This window comes from Scyliorhinus torazame, chromosome 25 (assembly GCF_047496885.1).
Source record: "Scyliorhinus torazame isolate Kashiwa2021f chromosome 25, sScyTor2.1, whole genome shotgun sequence".
NCBI lineage: Eukaryota > Metazoa > Chordata > Chondrichthyes > Carcharhiniformes > Scyliorhinidae > Scyliorhinus > Scyliorhinus torazame.
Window position 1 is genome coordinate 40,377,315 of NC_092731.1, and position 15,835 is coordinate 40,393,149.

Here is a 15,835-nt window from a genome sequence, read left to right on the forward strand (position 1 = left end):
GTATAAATATCGATATCTAACAGAATCTGTGATATATCTGGGTCTGTGTGTGAAGCTCAGTATAAATATCGATATCTAACAGAATCTGTGATATATCTGGGTGTGTTTGTGAAGCTCAGTATAAATATCGATATCTAACAGAATCTGTTATATATCTGGATGTGTGTGTAAAGCTCAGTATAAATATCGCTATCTAACAGAATCTGTGATATATCTGGGTGTGTGTGTAAATCTCAGTATATATATCGATATCTAACAGAATCTGTGACATATCTGGGTGTGTTTGTAAAGCTCAGTATAAATATCGATATCTAACAGAATCTGTGATATATCTGGGTGTGTGTGTGAAGCTCAGTATAAATATCGATATCTAACAGAATCTGTGATATATCTGGGTGTGTTTGTGAAGCTCAGTACAAATATCGATATCTAACAGAATCTGTGATATATCTGGGTGCGTGTGTAAAGCTCAGTATAAATATCGATATCTAACAGAATCTGTGATATATCTGGGTGTGTGTGTAAAGCTCAGTATAAATATCGATATCTAACAGAATCTGTGATATATCTGGGTGTGTTTGTAAAGCTCAGTATAAATATTGATATCTAACAGAATCTGTGATATATCTTTGTGTGTGTGTATAGCTCAGTATAAATATCGATATCTCACAGAATCTGTGATATATCTGTGTGTGTGTGTAAAGCTCAGTATAAATATCGATATCTAACAGAATCTGTGATATATCTGGGTGTGTGTGTAAAGCTCAGTATAAATATCGATATCTAACAGAATCTGTGATATATCTGGATGTGTGTGTAAAGCTCAGTATAAATATCGATTTATAACAGAATCTGTGATATGTCTGGGTGTGTGTGTAAAGCTCAGTATAAATATCGATATCTAACAGAATCTGTGATATATCTGGGTGTGTTTGTGAAGCTCAGTATAAATATCGATATCTAACAGAATCTGTGATATATCTGGGTGTGTTTGTAAAGCTCAGTATGAATATCGATATGTAACAGAATCAGTGATATATCTGGGTGTGTGTGTAAAGATCACTGTAAATATCGATATCTAACAGAATCTGTGATATATCTGGGTGTGTTTGTAAAGCTCAGAATAAATATCGATATCTAACAGAATCTGTGATATATCTGGGTGTGTGTGTAAAGCTCAGTATAAATATCGATATCTAACAGAATCTGTGATATATCTGGGTGTGTTTGTAAAGCTCAGTATGAATATCGATATCTAACAGAATCTGTGATATATCTGGGTGTGTGTGTAAAGCTCTGTATAAATATCGATATCTAACAGAATCTGTGATATATCTGGGTGTGTTTGTAAAGCTCAGTATGAATATCGATATCTAACAGAATCTGTGATATATCTGGGTGTGTGTGTAAAGCTCTGTATAAATATCGATATCTAACAGAATCTGTGATATATCTGGGTGTGTTTGTAAAGCTCAGTATAAATATCGATATTTAACAGAATCTGTGATATATCTGGGTGTGTGTGTAAAGCTCAGTATAAATATCGATATCTAACAGAATCTGTGATATATTTGGGTGTGTTTGTAAAGCTCAGTATAAATATTGATATCTAACAGAATCTGTGATATATCTGGGTGTGTGTGTATAGCTCAGTATAAATATCGATATCTAACAGAATCTGTGATATATCTGGGTGTGTGTGTAAAGCTCAGTATAAATATCGATATCTAACAGAATCTGTGATATATCTGGGTGTGTCTGTAAAGCTCAGTATAAAGATCGATATCTAACAGAATCTGTGATATATCAGGATGTGTGTCTAAAGCTCAGTATAAATATCGATATCTAACAGAATCTGTGATATGTCTGGGTGTGTGTGTAAAGCTCAGTATAAATATCGATATCTAACAGAATCTGTGATATATCTGGGTGTGTGTGTAAAGCTCAGTATAAATATCGATATCTAACAGAATCTGTGATATATCTGGGTGTGTTTGTAAAGCTCAGTATAAATATTGATATCTAACAGAATCTGTGATATATCTGGGTGTGTGTGTATAGCTCAGTATAAATATCGATATCTAACAGAATCTGTGATATATCTGGGTGTGTGTGTAAAGCTCAGTATCAATATCTATATCTAACAGAATCTGTGATATATCTGGGTGTGTGTGTAAAGCTCAGTATAAATATCGATATCTAACAGAATCTGTGATATATCTGGATGTGTGTGTAAAGCTCAGTATAAATATCGATATCTAACAGAATCTGTGATATGTCTGGGTGTGTGTGTAAAGCTCAGTATAAACATCGATATCTAACAGAATCTGTGATATATCTGGGTATGTGTGTAAAGCTCAGAATAAATATCGATATCTAACAGAATCTGTGATATATCTGGGTGTGTTTGTAAAGCTCAGTATAAATATCGATATCTAACAGAATCTGTGATATATCTGGGTGTGTTTGTAAAGCTCAGTATCAATATCGATATCTAACAGAATCTGTGATATATCTGGGTGTGTGTGTAAAGCTCAGTATAAATATCGATATCTAACAGAATCTGTGATATATCTGGGTGTGTTTGTAAACCTCAGTATAAATATCGATATCTAACAGAATCTGTGATATATCTGGGTGTGTGTGTAAAGCTCAGTAGAAATATCGATATCTAACAGAATCTGTGATATATCTGGGTGTGTTTGTAAAGCTCAGTATAAATATCGATATCTAACAGAATCTGTGATATATCTGGGTGTGTGTAAAGCTCAGTATAAATATCGATATGTAACAGAATCTGTGATATATCTGGGTGTGTGTGTAAAACGCAGTATAAATATCGATATCTAACAGAATCTGTGATATATCTGGGTGTGTTTGTAAAGCTCAGTATGAATATCGATATCTAACAGAATCTGTGATATATCTGGGTGTGTGTGTAAAGCTCAGTATAAATATCGATATCTAACAGAATCTGTGATATATCTGGGTGTGTGTGTAAAGCTCAGTATAAATATCCATGTCTAACAGAATCTGTGATATATCTGGGTGTGTTTGTGTAGCTCAGTATAAATATTGATATCTAACAGAATCTGTGATATATCTGGGTGTGTGTGTAAAGCTCAGTATAAATATCCATGTCTAACAGAATCTGTGATATAACTCGGTGTGTTTGTAAAGCTCAGTATAAATATCGATATGTAACAGAATCTGTGATATATCTGGGTGTGTGTGTAAAGCTCAGTATAAATATCGATATCTAACAGAATCTGTGATATATCTGGGTGTGTGTGTAAAGCTCAGTAGAAATATCGATATCTAACAGAATCTGTGATATATCTGGGTGTGTGTGTAAAGCTCAGTATAAATATCGATATCTAACAGAATCTGTGATATATCTCGGTGTGTGTAAAGCTCAGTATAAATATCGATATGTAACAGAATCTGTGATATATCTGGGTGTGTTTGTAAAGCTCAGTATGAATATCGATATCTAACAGAATCTGTGATATATCTGGGTGTGTGTAAAGCTCAGTATAAATATCGATATGTAACAGAATCTGTGATATATCTGGCTGTGTGTGTAAAGCTCAGTATAAATATCGATATCTAACAGAATCTGTGATATATCTGGGTGTGTGTGTGAAGCTCAGTATAAATATCCATGTCTAACAGAATCTGTGATATATCTCGGTGTGTTTGTAAAGCTCAGTATAAATATCGATATGTAACAGAATCTGTGATATATCTGGGTGTGTGTGTAAAGCTCAGTATAAATATCGATATCTGACAGAATCTGTGATATATCTGGATGTGTTTGTAAAGCTCAGTATGAAAATCGATATGTAACAGAATCTGTGATATATCTGGGTGTGTTTGTAATGCTCAGTATAAATATCGATATCTAACAGAATCTGTGATATATCTGTGTGTGTTTGTAAAGCTCAGTATGTATATCGATATCTAACAGAATCAGTGATATATCTGCGTGTGTTTGTAAAGCTCAGTATGAATATCGATATCTAACAGAATCTGTGATATATCTGGGTGTGTGTGTAAAGCTCAGTATAAATATCGATATCTAACAGAATCTGTGATATATCTGGGTGTGTGTGTAAAGCTCAGTATAAATATCGATATCTAACAGAATCTGTGATATATCTGGATGTGTGTAAAGCTCAGTATAAATATCGATATCTAACAGAATCTGTGATATATCTGTGTGTGTTTGTAAAGCTCAGTATGAATATCGATATCTAACAGAATCAGTGATATATCTGCGTGTGTTTGTAAAGCTCAGTATGAATATCGATATCTAACAGAATCTGTGATATATCTGGGTGTGTGTGTAAAGCTCAGTATAAATATCGATATCTAACAGAATCAGTGATATATCTGCGTGTGTTTGTAAAGCTCAGTATGAATATCGATATCTAACAGAATCTGTGATATATCTGGGTGTGTTTGTAAAGCTCAGTATGTATATCGATATCTAACAGAATCAGTGATATATCTGCGTGTGTTTGTAAAGCTCAGTATGAATATCGATATCTAACAGAATCTGTGATATATCTGGGTGTGTGTGTAAAGCTCAGTATAAATATCGATGTCGAACAGAATATGTGATATATCTGGGTGTGTTTGTAAAGCTCAGTATGAATATCGATATGTAACAGAATGTGTGATATATCTGGGTGTGCGTGTAAAGCTCAGTCTAAATATCGATATCTGACAGAATCTGTGATATATCTGGGTGTTTTGTAAAGCTCAGTATGAATATCGATATCTAACAGAATCTGTGATATATCTGGGTGTGTTTGTAAAGCTCAGTATAAATATCAATATCTAACAGAATCTGTGATATATCTGGGTGTGCTTGAAAAGCTCAGTATAAATATCGATATCTAACAGAATCTGTGATATATCTGGGTGTGTTTGTAAAGCTCAGTATGAATATCGATATCTAACAGAATCTGTGATATATCTGGGTGTGTGTGTAAAGCTCAGTATGAATATCGATATCTAACAGAATCTGTGATATATCTGGGTGTGTGTGTAAAGCTCAGTATGAATATCGATATCTAACAGAATCTGTGATATATCTGGGTGTGTGTAAAGCTCAGTATAAATATCGATATCTAACAGAATCTGTGATATATCTGGGTGTGTGTGTAAAGCTCAGTATAAATATCGATATCTAACAGAATCTGTGATATATGTGGGTGTGTGTGTAAAGCTCAGTATAAATATCGATATCTAACAGAATCTGTGATATATCTGGGTGTTTGTGAAGCTCAGTATAAATATCGATATCTAACAGAACCTGTGATATATCTGGGTGTTTGTGAAGCTCAGTATAAATATCGATATGTAACAGAATCTGTGATATATCTGGGTGTGTGTGTAAAGCTCAGTATAAAAATCAATATCTAACAGAATCTGTGAAATATCTGGGTGTGTGTGTAAAGCTCAGTATAAATATCGATATGTAACATAATCTGTGATATATCTGGGTGTGTTTGTAAAGCTCAGTATAAATATCGATATGTAACATAATCTGTGATATATCTGGGTGTGTTTGTAAAGCACAGTATGAATATCGATATGTAACATAATCTGTGATATATCTGGGTGTGTTTGTAAAGCACAGTATGAATATCGATATCTAACAGAATCTGTGATATATCTGGTTGTGTGTGTAAAGCTCAGTATAAATATCGATATCTAACAGAATCTGTGAAATATCTGGGTGTGTGTGTAAAGCTCAGTATAAATATCGATTTCTAACAGAATCTGTGAAATATCTGGGTGTGTGTGTAAAGCTCAGTATAAATATCGATATCTAACAGAATCTGTGATATATCTGGGTGTGTGTGTAAAGCTCAGTATGAATATCGATATCTAACAGAATCTGTGATATATCTGGGTGTGTTTGTAAAGCTCAGTATGAATATCGATATCTAACAGAATCTGTGATATATCTGGGTGTGTTTGTAAAGCTCAGTATAAACATCGATATCTAACAGAATCTGTGATATATCTGGGTGTGTGTGTAAAGCTCAGTATAAATATCGATATCTAACAGAATCTGTGAAATATCTGGGTGTGTGTGTAAAGCTCAGTATAAATATCGATATGTAACAGAATCTGTGATATATCTGGGTGTGTTTGTAAAGCTCAGTATAAATATCGATATCTAACAGAATCTGTGATATATCTGGGTGTGTGTGTAAAGCTCAGTATGAATATCGATATCTAACAGAATCTGTGATATATCTGGGTGTGTGTGTAAAGCTCAGAATGAATATCGATATCTAACAGAATCTGTGATATATCTGGGTGTGTGTGTAAAGCTCAGAATAAATATTGATATCTAACAGAATCTGTGATATATCTGGTTGTGTGTGTAAAGCTCAGTATAAATATCGATATCTAACAGAATCTGTGATATATCTGGATGTGTGTGTAAAGCTCAGTATAAATATCGATATCTAACTGAATCTGTGTTATATCTGGATGTGTGTGTAAAGCTCAGTATAAATATCGATATCTAACAGAATCTGTGATCTATCTGGGTGTGTGTGTAAATCTCAGTATAAATATCGATATCTAACAGAATCTGTGAGATATCTGGGTGTGTTTGTGAAGCTCAGTATAAATATCGATATCTAACAGAATCTGCGATATATCTGGGTGTGTTTGTAAAGCTCAGTATAAATATCGATATGTAACAGAATGTGTGATATATCTGGGTGTGTGTGTAAAGCTCAGTATAAATATCGATATCTAACAGAATCTGTGATATATCTGGGTGTGTTTGTAAAGCTCAGTATGAATATCGATATCTAACAGAATCTGTGATATATCTGGGTGTGTTTGTAAAGCTCAGTATAAATATCGATATGTAACAGAATGTGTGATATATCAGGGTGTGTGTGTAAAGCTCAGTATAAATATCGATATCTAACAGAATCTGTGATATATCTGGGTGTGTTTGTAAAGCTCAGTATGAATATCGATATCTAACAGAATCTGTGATATATCTGGGTGTGTTTGTAAAGTGCAGTATAAATATCGATATCTAACAGAATCTGTGATATATCTGGGTGTATTTGTAAAGCTCAGTATGAATATCGATATCTAACAGAATCTGTGATATATCTGGGTGTGTGTGTGAAGCTCAGTATAAATATTGATATCTAACAGAATCTGTGATATATCTGGGTGTGTGTGTAAAGCTCAGTATAAATATCGATATCTAACAGAATCTGTGATATATCTGGGTGTGTTTGTGAAGCTCAGTATAAATATCGATATCTAACAGAATCTGTGATATATCTGGGTGTGTGTGTAAAGTTCAGTATAAATATCGATATGTAACAGAATCTGTGATATATCTGGGTGTGTGTGTAAAGCTCAGTATAAATATCGATATGTAACAGAATCTGTGATATATCTGGGTGTGTGTGTAAAGCTCAGTATAAATATCGATATCTAACAGAATCTGTGATATATCTGGGTGTGTGTGTGAAGCTCAGTATAAATATCGATATGTAACAGAATCTGTGATATATCTGGGTGTGTTTGTAAAGCTCAGTATAAATATCGATATCTAACAGAATCTGTGATATATCTGGGTGTGTTTGTAAAGCTCAGTATAAATATCGATATCTAACAGAATCTGTGATATATCTCCGTGTGTTTGTAAAGCTCAGTATAAATATCGATATCTAACAGAATCTGTGATATATCTGGGTGTGTTTGTAAAGCTCAGTATAAATATCGATATCTAACAGAATCTGTGATATATCTCCGTGTGTTTGTAAAGCTCAGTATGAATATCGATATCTAACAGAATCTGTGAGATATCTGGGTGTGTGTGTGAAGCTCAGTATAAATATCGATATCTAACAGAATCTGTGATATATCTGGTTGTGTGTGTAAAGCTCAGTATAAATATCAATATCTAACAGAATCTGTGACATATCTGGGTGTGTTTGTGAAGCTCAGTATAAATATCGATATCTAACAGAATCTGTGGTATATCTGGATGTGTGTGTAAAGCTCAGTATAAATATTGATATCTAACAGAATCTGTGATATATCTGTGTGTGTGTGTAAAGCTCAGTATAAATATCGATATGTAACAGAATCTGTGATATATCTGGGTGTGTGTGTAAAGCTCAGTATAAATATCGATATGTAACAGAATCTGTGATATATCTGGGTGTGTTTGTAAAGCTCAGTATAAATATCGATATCTTACAGAATCTGTGATATATCTGAGTGTGTGTGTGAAGCTCAGTATAAATATCGATATCTAACAGAATCTGTGATATATCTGGATGCGTGTGTAAAGCTCAGAATAAATATCGATATGTAACAGAATATGTGATATATCTGGGTGTGTGTGTAAAGCTCAGTATAAATATCGATATCTAACAGAATCTGTGATATATCTGGGTGTGTGTGTGAAGCTCAGTATAAATATCGATGTCTAACAGAATCTGTGATATATCTGGGTGTGTTTGTAAAGCTCAGTATAAATATCGATATGTAAGAGAATGTGTGATATTTCTGGGTGTGCGTGTAAAGCTCAGTATAAATATCCATATCTAACAGAATCTGTGATATATCTGGGTGTGTTTGTAAAGCTCAGTATGAATATCGATATCTAACAGAATCTGTGATACATCTGGGTGTATTTGTAAATCTCAGTATAAATATCGATATCTAACAGAATCTGTGATATATCTGTGTGTGTTTGTAAAGCTCAGTATGAATATCGATATCTAACAGAATCTGTGATATATCTGGGTTTGTGTGTAAAGCTCAGTATAAATATCGATATCTAACAGAATCTGTGATATATCTGGATGTGTGTGTGAAGCTCAGTTTATATATTGATATCTGACAGAATCTGTGATATATCTGGGTGTGTGTGTAAAGCTCAGTATAAATATCGATATCTAACAGAATCTGTGATATATCTGGGTGTGTGTGAAGCTGAGTATAAATATTGATATGTAACAGAATCTGTGATATATCTGGGTGTGTTTGTAAAGCTCAGTATGAATATCGATATCTAACAGAATCTGTGATATATCTGGGTGTGTGTGTAAAGCTCAGTATAAATATCGATATCTAACAGAATCTGTGATATATCTGGATGTGTGTGTGAAGCTCAGTATGAATATCGATATCTAACAAAATCTGTGATATATCTGGGTGTGTGTGTGAAGCTCAGTATAAATATTGATATCTAACAGAATCTGTGATATATCTGGGTGTGTGTGTAAAGCTCAGTATGAATATTGATATGTAACAGAATCTGTGATATATCTGTGTGTGTGTGTAAAGCTCAGTATAAATATCGATATCTAACAGAATCTGTGATATATCTGGGTGTGTGTGTAAAGCTCAGTATAAATATCGATATCTAACAGAATCTGTGATATATCTGGGTGTTTGTGAAGCTCAGTATAAATATCGATATCTAACAGAATCTGTGATATATCTGGGTGTGTGTGTAAAGCTCAGTATAAAAATCGATATCTAACAGAATCTGTGAAATATCTGGGTGTGTGTGTAAAGCTCAGTATAAATATCGATATGTAACAGAATCTGTGATATATCTGGGTGTGTTTGTAAAGCACAGTATGAATATCGATATCTATCAGAATCTGTCATATATCTGGTTGTGTGTGTAAAGCTCAGTATAAATATTGATATCTAACAGAATCTGTGATATATCTGGGTGTGTTTGTAAAGCTCAGTATAAATATCGATATGTAACAGAATCTGTGATATATCTGGGTGTGTTTGTAAAGCTCAGTATAAATATCGATATCTAACAGAATCTGTGATATATCTGGGTGTGTGTGTAAAGCTCAGTATAAATATCGATATGTAACAGAATCTGTGATATATCTGGATGTGTTTGTAAAGCTCAGTATAAATATCGATATGTAACAGAATCTGTGATATATCTGGATGTGTGTGTAAAGCTCAGTATAAATATCGATATCTAACAGAATCTGTGATATATCTGGATGTGTGTGTAAAGCTCAGTATGAATATCGATATCTAACAGAATCTGTGATATATCTGGATGTGTTTGTAAAGCTCAGTATAAATATCGATATGTAACAGAATCTGTGATATATCTGGGTGTGTGTGTAAAGCTCAGTATAAATATCGATATCTAACAGAATCTGTGATATATCTGGGTGTGTGTGTAAAGCTCAGTATAAATATCGATATCTAACAGAAACTGTAATATATCTGGGTGTGTGTGTAAAGCTCAGTATAAATATCGATATCTAACAGAATCTGTGATATATCTGGGTGTGTGTGTGAAGCTCAGTATAAATATCGATATCTAACAGAATCTGTGATATATCTGGGTGTGTGTGTAAAGCTCAGTATAAATATTGATATCTAACAGAATCGGTGATATATCTGGGTGTGTGTGAAAAGCTCAGTATAAATATCGATATCTATCAGAATCTGTGATATATCTGGGTGTGTTTGTAAAGCACAGTATGAATATCGATATCTAACAGAATCTGTGATATATCTGGGTGTGTGTGTAAAGCTCAGTATAAATATTGATATCTAACAGAATCTGTGATATATCTGGATGTGTGTGTAAAGCTCAGTATAAATATCGATATCTAACAGAATCTGTGATATATCTGGGTGTGTTTGTAAAGCTCAGTATAAACATCGATATCTAACAGAATCTGTGATATATCTGGGTATGTGTGTAAAGCTCAGTATAAATATCGATATGTAACAGAATCTGTGATATATCTAGGTGTGTTTGTAAAGCTCAGTATAAATATCGATATGTAACAGAATCTGTGATATATCTGGGTGTGTTTGTAAAGCTCAGTATAAATATCGACATCTAACAGAATCTGTGATATATCTGGGTGTGTTTGTAAAGCTCAGTATAAATATCGATATCTAACAGAATCTGTGATATATCTGGGTGTGTGTGTGAAGCTCAGTATAAATATCGATATATAACAGAATCTGTGATATATCTGTGTGTGTGTGTAAAGCTCAGTGTAAATATTAGTATGTAACTGAATCTGTGATATATCTGGGTGTGTTAGTAAAGCTCAGTATAAATATCGATATCTAACAGAATCTGTGATATATCTGGGTGTGTGTGTAAAGCTCAGTATAAATATTGATATCTAACAGAATCTGTGATATATCTGGGTGTGTGTGTAAAGCTCAGTATAAATATCGATATCTAACAGAATCTGTGACATATCTGGGTGTGTGTGTAAAGCTCAGTATCAATATCGATATCTAACAGAATCTGTGATATATCTGGGTGTGTTTGTGAAGCTCAGTATGAATATCGATATCTAACAGAATCTTTGATACATCTGGGTGTGTTTGTAAAGCTCAGTATGAATATTGATATCTAACAGAATCTGTGATATATCTGGGTGTGTTTGTAAAACTAAGTATAAATATCGATATCTAACAGAATCTGTGATATATCTGGGTGAGTTTGTAATGCTCAGTATGAATATTGATATCTAACAGAATCTGTGATATATCTGGGTGTGTGTGTAAAGCTCAGTATAAACATCGATATCTAACAGAATCTGTGATATATCTGTGTGTGTGTGTAAAGCACAGTATGAATATCGATATCTAACAGAATCTCTGATATATCTGGGTGGGTGTGTAAAGCACAGTATAAATATCGATATCTAACAGAATCTGTGTTATATCTGGGTGTGTTTGTGAAGCTCAGTATAAATATCGATATGTAACAGACTCTGTGATATATATGGGTGTGTGTGTAAAGCTCAGTATAAATATCGATATCTAACAGAATCTGTGATATATCTGGGTGTGTGTGGAAAGCTCAGTATAAATATCGATATCTAACAGAATCTGTGATATATCTGGGTGTGTTTGTAAAGCTCAGTATGAATATCGATATCTAACAGAATCTGTGATATATCTGGGTGTGTGTGTAAAGCTCAGTATAAATATTGATATCTAACAGAAACTGTGATATATCTGGGTGTTTGTGTAAAGCTCAGTATAAATATCGATATCTATCAGAATCTGTGATATATCTGGGTGTGTTTGTAAAGCACAGTATGAATATCGATATCTAACAGAATCTGTGATATATCTGGGTGTGTGTGTGAAGCTCAGTATAAATATCGATATCTAACAGAATCTGTGATATATCTGGGTGTGTGTGTAAAGCTCAGTATAAATATTGATATCTAACAGAATCGGTGATATATCTGGGTGTGTGTGAAATGCTCAGTATAAATATCGATATCTATCAGAATCTGTGATATATCTGGGTGTGTTTGTAAAGCACAGTATGAATATCGATATCTAACAGAATCTGTGATATATCTGGGTGTGTGTGTAAAGCTCAGTATAAATGTCGATATGTAACATAATCTGTGATATATCTGGATGTGTTTGTAAAGCTCAGTATAAATATCGATATGTAACAGAATAAGTGATATATCTGGATGTGTGTGTAAAGCTCGGTATAAATATCGATATCTAACAGAATCTGTGATATATCTGGGTGTGTGTGTAAAGCTCAGTATAAATATCGATATCTAACAGAATCTGTGATATATCTGGGTGTGTGTGTAAAGCTCAGTATAAATATCGATATCTAACAGAATCTGTGATATATCTGGGTGTGTGTGTAAAGCTCAGTATAAATATTGATATCTAACAGAATCTGTGATATATCTGTGTGTGTGTGTAAAGCTCAGTATAAATATCGATATCTAACAGAATCTGTGATATATCTGGGTGTGTTTGTAAAGCTCAGTATGAATATCGATATCTAACAGAATCTGTGATATATCTGGGTGTGTGTGTAAAGCTCAGTATCAATATCGATATCTAACAGAATCTGTGATATATCTGGGTGTGTGTGTAAAGCTCAGTATAAATATCGATATGTAACAGAATCTGTGATATATCTGGATGTGTTTGTAAAGCTCAGTATAAATATCGATATGTAACAGAATCTGTGATATATCTGGATGTGTGTGTAAAGCTCAGTATAAATATCGATATCTAACAGAATCTGTGATATATCTGGATGTGTGTGTAAAGCTCAGTATGAATATCGATATCTAACAGAATCTGTGATATATCTGGGTGTGTGTGTGAAGCTCAGTATAAATATCGATATATAACAGAATCTGTGATATATCTGTGTGTGTGTGTAAAGCTCAGTGTAAATATTAGTATGTAACTGAATCTGTGATATATCTGGGTGTGTTAGTAAAGCTCAGTATAAATATCGATATCTAACAGAATCTGTGATATATCTGGGTGTGTGTGTAAAGCTCAGTATGAATATCGATATCTAACAGAATCTGTGATATATCTGGGTGTGTGTGTAAAGCTCAGTATAAATATCGATATCTAACAGAATCTGTGATATATCTGGGTGTGTGTGTAAAGCTCAGTATGAATATCGATATCTAACAGAATCTGTGATATATCTGGGTGTGTGTGTAAAGCTCAGTATAAATATCGATATCTAACAGAATCTGTGATATATCTGGGTGTGTGTGTAAAGCTCAGTATAAATATCGATATCTAACAGAATCTGTGATATATCTGGGTGTGTTTGTAAAGCTCAGTATAAATATCGATATCTAACAGAATCTGTGATATATCTGGTTGTGTGTGTAAAGCTCAGTATAAATATTGATATCTAACAGAATCTGTGATATATCTGGGTGTGTGTGTAAAGCTCAGTATAAATATCGATATCTAACAGAATCTGTGACATATCTGGGTGTGTGTGTAAAGCTCAGTATGAATATCGATATCTAACAGAATCTGTGATATATCTGGGTGTGTGTGTAAAGCTCAGTATAAATATCGGTATCTAACAGAATCTGTGATATATCTGGGTGTGTTTGTGAAGCTCAGTATGAATATCGATATCTAACAGAATCTTTGATACATCTGGGTGTGTTTGTAAAGCTCAGTATGAATATTGATATCTAACAGAATCTGTGATATATCTGGGTGTGTTTGTAAAACTAAGTATAAATATCGATATGTAACAGAATCTGTGATAAATCTGGGTGAGTTTGTAATGCTCAGTATGAATATTGATATCTAACAGAATCTGTGATATATCTGGGTGTGTGTGTAAAGCTCAGTATAAACATCGATATCTAACAGAATCTGTGATATATCTGTGTGTGTGTGTAAAGCACAGTATGAATATCGATATCTAACAGAATCTCTGATATATCTGGGTGGGTGTGTAAAGCACAGTATAAATATCGATATCTAACAGAATCTGTGATATATCTGGGTGTGTTTGTGAAGCTCAGTATAAATATCGATATGTAACAGACTCTGTGATATATCTGGGTGTGTGTGTAAAGCTCAGTATAAATATCGATATCTAACAGAATCTGTGATATATCTGGGTGTGTGTGGAAAGCTCAGTATAAATATCGATATCTAACAGAATCTGTGATATATCTGGGTGTGTTTGTAAAGCTCAGTATGAATATCGATATCTAACAGAATCTGTGATATATCTGGGTGTGTGTGTAAAGCTCAGTATAAATATTGATATCTAACAGAATCTGTGATATATCTGGGTGTTTGTGTAAAGCTCAGTATAAATATCGATATCTATCAGAATCTGTGATATATCTGGGTGTGTGTGTAAAGCTCAGTATAAATATCGATATCTAACAGAATCTGTGATATATCTGGGTGTGTGTGTAAAGCTCAGTATAAATATCGATATCTAACAGAATCTGTGATATATCTGGGTGTGTGTGTAAAGCTCAGTATAAATATTGATATCTAACAGAATCTGTGATATATCTGTGTGTGTGTGTAAAGCTCAGTATAAATATCGATATCTAACAGAATCTGTGATATATCTGGGTGTGTTTGTAAAGCTCAGTATGAATATCGATATCTAACAGAATCTGTGATATATCTGGGTGTGTGTGTAAAGCTCAGTATCAATATCGATATCTAACAGAATCTGTGATATATCTGGGTGTGTGTGTAAAGCTCAGTATAAATATCGATATGTAACAGAATCTGTGATATATCTGGATGTGTTTGTAAAGCTCAGTATAAATATCGATATGTAACAGAATCTGTGATATATCTGGATGTGTGTGTAAAGCTCAGTATAAATATCGATATCTAACAGAATCTGTGATATATCTGGATGTGTGTGTAAAGCTCAGTATGAATATCGATATCTAACAGAATCTGTGATATATCTGGGTGTGTGTGTGAAGCTCAGTATAAATATCGATATATAACAGAATCTGTGATATATCTGTGTGTGTGTGTAAAGCTCAGTGTAAATATTAGTATGTAACTGAATCTGTGATATATCTGGGTGTGTTAGTAAAGCTCAGTATAAATATCGATATCTAACAGAATCTGTGATATATCTGGGTGTGTGTGTAAAGCTCAGTATGAATATCGATATCTAACAGAATCTGTGATATATCTGGGTGTGTGTGTAAAGCTCAGTATAAATATCGATATCTAACAGAATCTGTGATATATCTGGGTGTGTGTGTAAAGCTCAGTATGAATATCGATATCTAACAGAATCTGTGATATATCTGGGTGTGTGTGTAAAGCTCAGTATAAATATCGATATCTAACAGAATCTGTGATATATCTGGGTGTGTGTGTAAAGCTCAGTATAAATATCGATATCTAACAGAATCTGTGATATATCTGGGTGTGTTTGTAAAGCTCAGTATAAATATCGATATCTAACAGAATCTGTGATATATCTGGT